This window comes from Arachis hypogaea, chromosome 3, assembly GCF_003086295.3.
Source record: "Arachis hypogaea cultivar Tifrunner chromosome 3, arahy.Tifrunner.gnm2.J5K5, whole genome shotgun sequence".
NCBI classification, from domain to species: domain Eukaryota; kingdom Viridiplantae; phylum Streptophyta; class Magnoliopsida; order Fabales; family Fabaceae; genus Arachis; species Arachis hypogaea.
Genome location: NC_092038.1, coordinates 100,195,543 through 100,202,080, shown reverse-complemented (window position 1 = coordinate 100,202,080; position 6,538 = coordinate 100,195,543).

Here is a 6,538-nt window from a genome sequence, read left to right as displayed (position 1 = left end):
CTTTTTCAGAGTTTTGCTCAAGTCCCTTCAATTTCAGCCAGAAATTACCTGAAATCACAGAAAAACACACAAACTCATAGTAAAGTCCAGAAATGTGAATTTAACATAAAAACTAATGAAAACATCCCTAAAAGTAGCTTGAACTTACTAAAAACTACCTAAAAACAATGCCAAAAAGCGTATAAATTATCCGCTCATCACAACACCAAACTTAAATTGTTGCTTGTCCCCAAGCAACTGAAAATCAATTAGGATAAAAAGAAGAGAATATACTATAAATTTCAAAATATCAATGAATATTAATTCTAATTAGATGAGCGGGACTTGTAGCTTTTTGCTTCTGAACAGTTTTGGCATCTCACTTTTTCCTTTGAAGTTTAGAATGATTAGCTTCTCTAGGAACTTAGAATTTCAGATAGTGTTATTGACTTTCCTAGTTAAGCATGTTGATTCTTGAACACAGCTACTTATGAGTCTTGGCCGTGGCCCTAAGCATTTTGTTTTCCAGTATTACCACCGGATACACAAATGCCACAGACACATAACTGGGTGAACCTTTTTAGATTGTGACTCAGCTTTGCTAGAGTCCCCAGTTAGAGGTTTCCAGAGCTCTTAAGCACACTCTTTTTACTTTGGATCACGACTTTAACCACTCAGTCTCAAGCTTTTCACTTGGACCTTCATGACACAAGCACATGGTTAGGGACAGCTTGATTTAGCCGCTTAGGCCTGGATTTGATTTTCTTGGGCCCTCCTATCCATTGATGCTCAAAGCCTTGGATCCTTTTTACCCTTGCCTTTTGGTTTTAAGGGCTATTGGCTTTTTCTGCTTGCTTTTTCTTTTTCTTTCTATTATTATATTTTTTTTCGCAAGCTTCTTCTTTTTCACTGCTTTTTCTTGCTTCAAGAATCAATTTCATGATTTTTCAGATTATCAATAACAATTCTCTTTGTTCATCATTCATTCAAGAGCCAACAGTTTTAATATTCATAAACAACAATATCAAAAGACATATGCACTGTTCAATCATTCATTCAGAAAAAAAAGTATTGTCACCACATCAATATAATAAAACTAAATTCAAGGATAAATTCAAAATTCATATACTTCTTGTTCTTTTGAATTAAAACATTTTTCATTTAAGAGAGGTGAAGGATTAATGGAATTTATTCATAGCTTTAAGACATGGTTACTACATACTAATGATCATGAAGTAGAGACACAAAACATAGATAAACACAACATAAAAACCGAAAAGCAGAAAGAAATAAGAACAAGGAATGAATCCACCTTAGTGGCGTCTTCTTCTTGAAGGACCAACAATGTCCTTAAGCTCTTCTATGTCCCTTCCTTGCTTTTGTTGCTCCTCTCTCATTGGTCTTTGATCTTCTCTTATTTCATGGAGAATGATGGAATGCTCATGATGTTCCACCCTTAATTGTTCCACATTGTGGCTTAAATCTTCTAAGGAAGTGTTGAGTTGTTCCCAATAGTTGTTGGGAGGAAAGTGCATCCCTTGAGGCATCTCAGGGATTTCTTGATGATGAGCTTCCTCATGCATCTCTTGAGAACCGTGAAGGGTCTCTCTTGCTTGCTCCATCCTCTTCTTGGTGATGGGCTTATCCTCTTCAATGGAGATGTCTCCTTCTATGATAACTCCAGCTGAGTAACATAGATGGCAAATAAGGTGAGGAAAAGCTAGCCTTGCCATGGTGGAGGGCTTGTCGGCTATTTTGTAGATTTCATTGGAGATGACCTCATGAACTTCTACTTCCTCTCCAATCATGATGCTATGAATCATGATGGCCCGATCCACAGTAACTTCAGATCGGTTGCTAGTGGGAATGATGGAGCGTTGAATGAACTCCAACCATCCTCTAGCCACAGGCTTGAGGTCCAGTCTTCTTAGTTGAACTGGCTTGCCTTTGGAGTCTCTTTTCCATTGAGCTCCTTCCACACATATGTCCGTTAGGACTTGGTCCAACCTTTGATTAAAGTTGACCCTTCTAGTGTAGGGGCGTTCATCTTCTTGCATCACGGGCAAGTGGAATGCCAACCTCACATTTTCCGGACTAAAATCTAAGTATTTCCCCCGAACCATTGTGAGATAATTCTTTGGACTCAGGTTCATACTTTGATCATGGTTCCTAGTGATCCATGCATTGGCATAGAACTCTTGAACCATTAAGATTCCGACTTGTTGCATGGGGTTGGTTAGGACTTCCCAACCTCTTTTTCGGATTTCATGTCGGATCTCCGGGTACTCATTTTTCTTGAGCATGAAAGGGACCTCAGGGATCACCTTCTTCTTTGCCACAACATCATAGAAGTGGTCTTGATGGCTCTTGGAGATGAATCTTTCCATTTCTCATGACTCGAAGGTGGAAGCTTTTTGTCTTCCCTTTTCCTTTTCTAGAGGATTCTCCGGCCTTAGGTGCCATTGATGGTAATGGAAAAATAAAAAGCTTATGCTTTTACCACACCAAACTTAAAATATTGCTCACCCTCGAGCAAAAAAGGAAAGAAGAGAAGAAGAAGAAGAAGAAGAAATTGAAGGAGAGTGAGGGGAGATGAATTCGGCCAAGGTATAGTAGAGGGGGTAGTGTTGTGTGAAAATGAAGTAGAATGGAAGGGTATATATAGGGAGAGGGGAGAAGGTAGGTTCGGCCATTTAGGGTGGGATTGGGTGGGAAAATATTTTTGAATTTTGAAGGTAGGTGGGGTTTATGGGGAAGAGTGGGTGGGTGTGAGTGGTGAATAGGTGATTGGGAAGAGAGATTGAGGTGATTGGTGAAGGGTTTTTGGGAAGTGTGACATGGGGAAGAGTAAAATAGGATTAGGAGGTAAGGTGGGAATATGTTAGGTGGGGATCCTGTGGGGTCCACAGATCCTGAGGTGTCAAGGAATTCCATCCCTGCACCAAATAGGCATGTAAAATGCCTTTGCACACCATTCTGGCGTTTAAACGCCGAGTGGTGCACATTCTGGGCGTTCAACGCCCACATGTAACATGTTTCTGGTGTTGAACGCCAGTTTCATGCTTATTACTGGCGTTCAGCGCCAGCTTTTCCTCTAGGCACATTCCTGGCATTTAGCGCCAGAATGTTGCTTGTTTCTGGCGTTCAGCGCCAGTTTCATGCTCTGTTCTGGCGTTGAACGCCAGTCTGTGCTTCCTCCAGGGTGTGATTTTTTTCTTCTGCTGTTTTTGATCCTGTTTTTATTTTTATATTTTTTTCGTGACTCCTCATGATCATGTACCTAATAAAACACAAAATAACAATAAAATAAAATAAGATAAATAAAATTGGGTTGCCTCCCAACAAGCGCTTCTTTAATGTCAATAGCTTGATAGTGGCTCTCATGGAGCCACAAAAGGTGATCAGGTCAATGTTGTATAGTCCCAACACCAAACTTAGAGTTTGGATATGGGTCTTTACACCAAACTTAGAGTTTGGTTGTGGCCTCCAACACCAAACTTAGAGTTTGACTGTGGGGGCTCTTCTTGACTCTGAACTGAGAGAAGCTCTTCATGCTTACTCTCTTTTGTCACAGAGGGATGGCCATGTGCCTTAAACACAAGGTAGTCCCCATTCAATTGAAGGACTAATTCACCTCTGTTGACATCTATCACAGCTCCTGCTGTAGCTAGGAAAGGTCTTCCAAGGATATGCATTCATCCTCTTCCTTCCTAGTGTCTAAGATTATGAAATCAGCAGGGATGTAAAGGCCTTCAACCTTTACTAACACGTCCTCACTATTCCATAAGCTTGTCTCAATGACTTGTCTGCCAATTGTAATGAGAACAAGGAGGTTACCTCAATGATCCCCAGCTTCTCCATTATAGAGAGTGGCATAAGATTTATCCCTGACCCAGATCACATAGAGCTTTTCAAAGGTCATGGTGCCTATGGTACAAGGTATTAAGAACTTGCCAGGATCTTGTCTCTTTTGAGGTAAAATTTCTGAATCCAGGTATCTAGTTCATAATGAGCAAGGGAGGTTTACTTTCCCAAATCTCATTACCAAACAACTTTGCATTCAGCTTCATGATAGCTCCTAAATATTGAGCTACTTGCTCTCCAGTCCATCTTCATCCTCTTCAGAGGAAGATAGTCTTCAGAGCTCATGAATGGCAGAAGGAGATTTAATGGAATCTCTATGGTCTCTGTATGAGCCTCAGATTCTTTTGGATCCTTAATAGGAAATCTTCTTGCTTGAGGACGTCCAGGAGGTCTTCCTCACTAGGATTTTCGTCCTCCTCCTCCCTTGTGCATTCGCCAATTGATATATCAATGGCCTTGCACTCTCCTTTTGGATTCTCTTCTGTATTACTTGGGAGAATACTGGGAGGAGTTTCAATGACTTTCTTACTCAGCTGGCCCACTTGTGCCTCCAGATTTCTGATGGAGGATCTTGTTTCACTCATGAAACTAAAGTGGCTTTGACAGATCAGAGACTAGATTGGCTAAATTAGAAGTGTTTTGTTCAGAACTTTCTGTCTGTTGCTGAGAAGATGATGGATAAGGCTTGCTATTGCTCAGCCTATTGCGTCCACCATTGTTAAAGCCTTATTGAGGCTTTGTTGATCTTCCATGAGAAATTTGGATGATTTCTCCATGATGATTATAGGTGTTTCCATAAGGTTCACCCATGTAATTTACCTCTGCATTGCAGGATTCTCAGGATCATAAGCTTCTTCAGAAGCTGTCTCTTTAGTACTGTTGGATGCATTTGCCATCCATTCAGACTTTGAGAGATCATGTTGACTTGCTGAGTCAACACTTTGTTCTGAGCCAATATGGCATTCAGAGCATCAATTTCAAGAACTCCTTTCCTCTGAGGGTCCCATTATTCACGGAATTCCTCTCAGAAGTGTACATGAATTGGTTATTTGCAACCATGTCAATGAGTTCTTGAGCCTTTTCAGGCATTTTCTTTAGGTGAATAGATCCACCTGCAGAATGGTCCAATGACATTTTCGAAAATTCAGATAGGACCATAATAGAATATATCTAATATGGTCCATTCTGAAAACATGTCAGATGGACACTTTTAGTCAGCTGCTTGTATCTTTCCCAAGCTTCATAGAGGGATTCACCATCTTTTTTTTGAAGGTCTGAACATCCACTCTAAGCTTTCTCAGCTTTTGAGGAGGAAAGAATTTATCCAAGAAGGGTGACCAGCTTATCCCAGAGTCCAGGCTATCCTTAGGTTGTGAATCCAACCATATTCTAGCTCTGTCTCTTACAGCAAAAGGGAAAAGCATGAGTCTGTAGACTTCAGGATCAACTCCATTCGTCTTTACAGTCTCACAAATCTGCAAGAACTCAGTTAAAAACTGTAAGGATCTTCAGATGGAAGTCTATAAAACTTGCAGTTTTGTTGCATTAAGGCAACTAGCTGAGGTTTCAGCTCAAATTATTGGCTCCAATGGCAGGAATGGAGATGCTTCTTCCATCAAATTTGGATGTTGGCTTTGTGAAGTCACCAAGCATTCTTCTTGCATTATTATTATTTTCGGCTGCCATCTCCTTCTCTTGTTCTAATGTTTCTGAAAGGTTACCTTTAGATTGTTGTAACTTAGCTTCTCTTAATTTTCTCTTCAGAGTCCTTTCAGGTTCTGGATCAATTTCAACAAGAGTGCCTTTATCCTTGTTCCTGCTCATATAAAGAGAAGAAAACAAAAAAGAAAGAGGAATCCTCTATGTCACAGTATAGAGATTCCTTTATGTTAGTAGAAAAAGAAAGGGGAGAAGAATGAAGAAGAGTGGTTCGGATATTTAGGTGGAGAGAGGTGAAGAGAAGTGTTAGTAATAAATAGTTAAATAGAATAAGAGAGAAGAGATAGAAAATTCGAAAATAATTTAAAAAAAAGGTTAGTAATTTTCGAAAATTAGAAATAAGATAAGATTAAAATTAAAATTTAAACAAAAGAATTTTTGAAAAAGATATGAGATATTTTCGAAAATTAGAGAGGGAAAAGTAGTTAGGTGATTTTGAAAAAGATAAGAAACAAACAAAAAGTCAAAGAGTTAGTTGAAAAAGATAGTAAAATCAAATTTGAAAAGATAAGAAGATAAGCGGTTAGATAAGATATTTTGAAATCAAATTTTAAAAAGATAAAATTTTTGAAAAAGATAAGATAAAAGATAAAAAGATTTAATTTTTAAATTTAAAATTACTTACTTCACTAACAAGAACTTCAAGATAAGATTCTAGAACTTAAAGATTGAACCTTTCTTAACAAGAAAGTAACAAACTTCAAATTTTTGAATCAATCACATTAATTGTTAGTGTAATTTTGAAAATATGATATAAAGATAGAAAAAGATTTTGAAAATAGTTTAAAAAAAATTTTTTGAAAATTTCGAAAAACAAAGATAAAATTGAAAAGATATGATTTTTGAAAAAGATTTTAAAAAGATAAGATTTTTTTAAAAAATAAAAATTTGACTTGACTTGTGAGAAACAACTAATTTTAAAAATTTTTGACCAAGTCAACCCAAAATTTCGAAAATTTGGAGGGAAATAAGGAAA